Below are 6,000 nucleotides of genomic sequence, written 5' to 3'. Positions count from 1 at the left end.
TCCAAAAGATATTCCCAAAACGGCTTTCTCAGTAGAAAATGGTCATTACGAATCCATTCGTATGCCATTCGGCTTAAAAAATGCCCCGTCCACATTCCAAAGTGTCATGGACAACATCCTTTTGGGTATCCAAAATGAACGTTGTCTAGTCTACATGGACGACATTATTATCTATTCTCCCACCATTCACGAACATCTTGAACGTCTTAAAGAAGTATTTAAACGTCTTCGACGAGCAAACCTAAAAATTCAACCGGACAAATGCGAATTCCTCCACAAAGAAGTCGCATACTTAGGACACCTAGTCGCTAAAGATGGTGTTAAACCTAACCCTTCTAAAGTCGACTGTATCCAAAACTTCCCGGAACCTAAAACACCAAAAGATATAAAATCTAATAGGTTTCGCCGGTTATTATCGTCGCTTCATACACAACTTTGCTAAGATCTCGAAACCACTCACCAAGTTACTTCAAAAAGATACAAATTTTCTCTTCGATTCAGAATGCAAAATCTCCTTTAGCGAATTAAAACAAGCATTAATTTCAGACCCCATCTTAATATATCCTAATTTCGAAGAAACTTTCTTACTTACTACCGATGCAAGCGTATTTGCAATAGGTGCTGTCCTTTCCCAAGGTCCCATTGGCAAAGACCTTCCAATAGCATTTGCCTCGAGAACCCTCTGTAGCGCTGAAACCAAGTACTCAAGCATCGAAAGAGAATTACTCGCTATCGTATGGGCTGTCAAACACTTCCGCCCTTATCGCTTTGGCCGAAAATTCACTTTAAAAACTGATCATCGACCTCTAACTTGGCTATTTTCTATCAAAGATCCATGAAGCAGATTAGCTAGATGGCGTCTAAAACTTGAGGAATACACATACCATATCGAACACAAGCCCGGAAAAATAAAAATGCCGATGCACTCTCCAGAGATAAATAATTATAAGAATTAATTATTTTAAAGAATGTGTCTCGATGGAATCCAAAATGAAGGTTTTTGCATCTAATGAAAATACATCTAAAGAAAAAAAGACAGAAGAAGAAAAAAACCCCTGTCTCCCTGCTACAGATGATTTCGAAGAAACCGAAGAGTATATGGTACAAGAATATTATAAATTTACAAAACTTTACAAGACGACATCTTTACTAGATTATTCCAAAATAGAAATATCAAATAACCAAAAACAACAAATAAATAGATAAATCCCATAGAAATATAATTTCCTTCTTTTGGCAAAATCAATTACAAAACTTACATCATGAAATAATGGAATATATACTTGAAAAACACTTTGATTTCAGATCTTCTAGTATTAACATCGTCCATAGCAAATCAGTTAAGAATAGGAAATACTTGTTCTGTTCTGCTGTTCTACTACCTTATAACTTGGAAACAGTAGTTCCACATCTATTTTATACATTATACAGGGATAGACACGAATTTGATGATTCGGAAACTTACTGTATAGAAAACAATTTAGAACTACCCATTTTAGAATTATTTAGCTTTATATTTGCCGACAAAGAAATTAAAATAAGAGTTTGCCAAGATTTAGTTCGAACCCCAGACAAAGATGAAATACTAGAAATTCTAGATCATTATCACTGCGGAAAAGCGAATCTCCACCGAGGAATCAACGAAACCATAAGACGAATTAAAGAAAAATACACTTGGTCCCATCTTTCTAAAGATGTCGAGCAATTTCTGAAAAATTGTGAAACATGCCAAAAGATCAAAACCACCACGCATTAACAATTCGAGATGAACTAACCAAGTTTACACAAGCCTACCCTCTTGAAAATAAAACGGCTAAGACCATAGTCAATACGCTGTTAGTATTCTTTCAACACTATGCTACACCTTTGAGAATACATTGCGATTACGGACCTGAATTTAACAACACGTTGTTAAAATATCTTTGTCGCTTATTTGACATCAAATTAACATTCTCTAGTGTTAGTCATCCCCAATCAAACGGATCTATTGAACGATTTCATGCAAGCCTTTCTGAAATGATTCGTGCTAACTACGCCGATAACCCCTTTTCAAGTACTACCCTATGCGGTAATCTGTTACAATAATACTCGCAATAAAACGCATGGATTTACTCCATATGAACTCATTTTCGGACATACTTCAAGTCGGTCCCTTGAAGATTTATACAATCAAAAAGAACTAATATCTAAATATGTTAAAGATCTTAATAATCGAATGGACTTTTACTATAAACAAGCACGCCAAAGAACTGAAACAAAAAAGGAAAAAGCAAAGGCAAGACACGATGAACATGTATCAAAACAAAACTATGATTTCAACATCGGTGACAAGGTTTACGTGAAAGAATCTCAAATTAAGTCTAAAGCTGAAAACCTTTTTAATGGCTCTTTCGAAATAATTGAAATTTTCCAAAACTCCGCAAAACGATTAAACCTCGCCACAAACCAATTTTCAAAAATTAATTTCGACAGATTAAAACCATAGTTTGAATAAATTTTCTTCATTACAAATTCTGCGGCCTGCTCGCAATATCCTTATCTCAAACATTCCTTACCCCCTATAAACAACAAAAATTCTAAAACCATCAAATCTTCTATCGCGAATCTTACTGATATTATTATGCTGCAAAAATAGGAGTTCTTGACACCTGTGAATCTCTTATGGAGAGCTATGCCTTTATTGAAGACTCCTTAAATGATATTCTAAATGCCATCACCTTTGCACGACTAAAAATTCTACATAGTTCCATTATCACACCAATTGATTTGATCAGCTCTCTTAAACAAATCTCTCAAGCAATAAATAAAAACAATCTACCCCTACCAATCTATTTATCTAATATTGCTCAATATCTCACCATAATTGAATTAGAAGCATATCAATCTGACTCGAAAATAGTTTTCATTCTTAAAATTCCTCTTGTAGAACCAGAAACTTATACCTTATATCATGTTTACCTCATACCTATATCAGATAATAGAACTGGATTTCATCACATCATTTCAACAACATAGAAATATATTGCGCGAGATGATGATTCGATGCTTAACGTATCTTTGCAAAATTTGGAACACTGTAAAAGCTTAGGACGAAGCCAAAAAATTTGCCTGGACACACTACCTCATCCAATCGATGCAAGAGATGCAATTTGTGAAGCACAACTCTTGAAGCAGAACGCCCAACTACTACCACAAACCTGCCAAGTTAACGTTCTTCTAGCCAAAGGTTATAACGTCTAAAATATAGACCAAAACTTATGGTTGATTTTACTGTCTGATCCACTACCCATCACCATTAAATGTATAGGAAGAGAGCCCTCCTCTAGTATCGCTAATCTAAATAGTATCCTGCAACTTCAACCCTCTTGTAAAGCCTTCATTGGTAGCACCAGAGTTCAAGCAAAATATATTGTTGAAACCTATCAAAATATCAGCTATAAAAATCAGCCTGTACTTATTCCCTACAAATGTTGTGAGCATTTACCAACTAAAGAATATATCCCAGATCTTCAACCTTTAAAACTAAATAAGATCGATACAGACGATCTCAATATTGCTCAACATAAACTGGATCAATTCCCTGAAAATTTGGAACAAATGATACAACAACCTTTAATAAATCAACACATCTCCTGGTTTACTATTAGGTACTTCAATCACCCTAATTGTCCTTTTCGTTGCCATTTACATTTGGATAAAATGTAAATGCAAGAGACAACCGATGCTAACGATGAGTACCACTTCGACACATTACTTTCCATCAACCTCGAGAATTCACAACCGCAAACTCCTAAAAGCTTTAGACTCAGCGGCATCCTCCCCAGAAGAAGACCTGCCGTTCATCCTGATAACTCCCCCGAAGACTCCACAGAGTTGACCTCGCCCTAAAGAGTTGCTGTAAGGCATCAGCTTTTAACTAAATGAGGGAGCTGTTATATGTTGAAATACAAAACCACACACGTGTGTTATTTCACAACGAACCAGAGTCACCAGTTCTCGGAATTGGCAACGTTACCATTTCCGTCGATTAGCAAACCGGTGGCCTGATTCCTTTACCATGGGAACCGCTGACGCAGCTCTACCATTGTCTACGCTCGATGCATACGCCGATATTTTTTTTTTGGTATTTATAGCCTTTTAACCAATATGAACCAACTTTTAGTGTTAAATATAGTAGTATTCAAATGCCTATATCTGTATACTAAAAGAACCCGCTCGGAGCTTATAGAAATCTGGTTTCCGTCAAAATTTTTATTGTAGTATTTTGGTCCCTTGATTAAAAGTCTTCATGGGATCAATACCCGGAACCTCATGGTTTCTGAGATAAGCCCCCTTAAGCCCTAAAAATCAACCCTATCAAACCATAAGCTACATAACCCACCTAACTCTGAAAAGAAGAATTTATTGGCATATTTTACCTAAGATATTTAAATTCCACACCACAATAACACATTAAGCCTAAACCAATTAACCCCTAACCTATCAAACCCTTACAAACAAGACCTTCAATTCCAGTTTTCGCCAAAATATCTGATATAGCAGGCTGTTATATACAAGGAAAAAAGTTAATGGGATATTCCGCAAAATGTAAAGCATAATAATAAAGGGATCGTATTCGTCGACACGTATTTCTGCTTACTGGCTTCTTTAAGACGACGTAATCAGGAGAAAGAATATAAAGGTAAAACTAAAATCGATCAGAATCAGCGACCCTAACAACGATAGTTGCACTCATTTATACAGCAGTAACACTCATTTATACTGCAGAGATGTTCCGATAAATAAGCTCTAAAATATATCCGTTTTCCCCAGTAAAACCGGTATTTTCTTTGAACTGTGAATCTTCAAAGTCTATGGAAGCGGCTCCGTCCACATATCAGAACCAGTTCTAGTATTTTATTTATCGAGTTCCGTGCTGATCGACCTCTGGATTTGCCATTTAGCATTTGCCATATCAGGTGCCGCAATCAGGCATATCCGGCCCTCTTTACGGCCAATCTTTCAATATTGATAATTCAAATTAAAATTAATTTTTTGTCGCCCTTGTGTTGCAACTGTAAGAATTGTTACAACAAATATCTGTTTATTGATTTTGGTATAGTATAGGGTGATATTAAGACTTTTAATAAGGCGCATTGACAGATGTTTCCTCTGCAATAACTTATATCCCCACCGTACTATGCGGTTAATAAGTAATTTCGATGCAGAAAAAGCACAAATTATTTTACGCTTTCGCCATGACTTAAGATATCCTGCAGCTGAAATAAATGCAAATTCTTGTATTTGTATCAAATTTGAGGAAATAGTCGGCCGGGTTATAGAAGCTTTGCAAGACCTAAGTCACTTACTTTTGAACATTTTAAAGAAAAATCAACAACTCTGTGTTTTTTATGCAACGTTTTAGTATAGATGCAAGAGTACGGGTATATATAGACACAAATATTTCTATTCCTGATTCGTCTCCTGCATGGTTACCACATTTAAACGATATCGGACTTCTTCCCAATGTTACTTACAATGATTTGCGCTTTCTTAACAGGTCTTTGGTTCTGAGTGGGTGAGAAATTAGTAGATTCTTTACCAAATTAAGAGAAGTAGCTGGAAAATATCAGAAAACATCACTCGAACTACGTTTTCTATCTGATGCCAATTTCGAATATCTTACTACTTTAACAAAAGAAGAGTTTGATGATTTATACAGTCATTAAAACCCTATTTTAGAAGATTTCAAATAACGAAAAAACATTTATTTACATTTTTATTAAAATTGCGTCATAATTCTTCCTGATAAGTTTAAAAAAAATATCTTCCATGTTGAAAGTAGGCAAGTAGTAACTACGATAATTAGTGCAGTTAGATGATCAATTTTGTATGTCCACTAAGTTAAGGAACACCCTGTATTTAATGACGTTGAATATTACATTTCAAAAATTCTAATAATAACGATTAATCTGCAAATAATGAAGATAATCATAAATGAATCAAAGCGAACAAGGTTTT

This window comes from Anthonomus grandis, chromosome 12 (genome assembly GCF_022605725.1).
Source record: "Anthonomus grandis grandis chromosome 12, icAntGran1.3, whole genome shotgun sequence".
Taxonomy (NCBI): domain Eukaryota; kingdom Metazoa; phylum Arthropoda; class Insecta; order Coleoptera; family Curculionidae; genus Anthonomus; species Anthonomus grandis.
Note: the sequence above shows the minus strand (reverse complement) of the source record.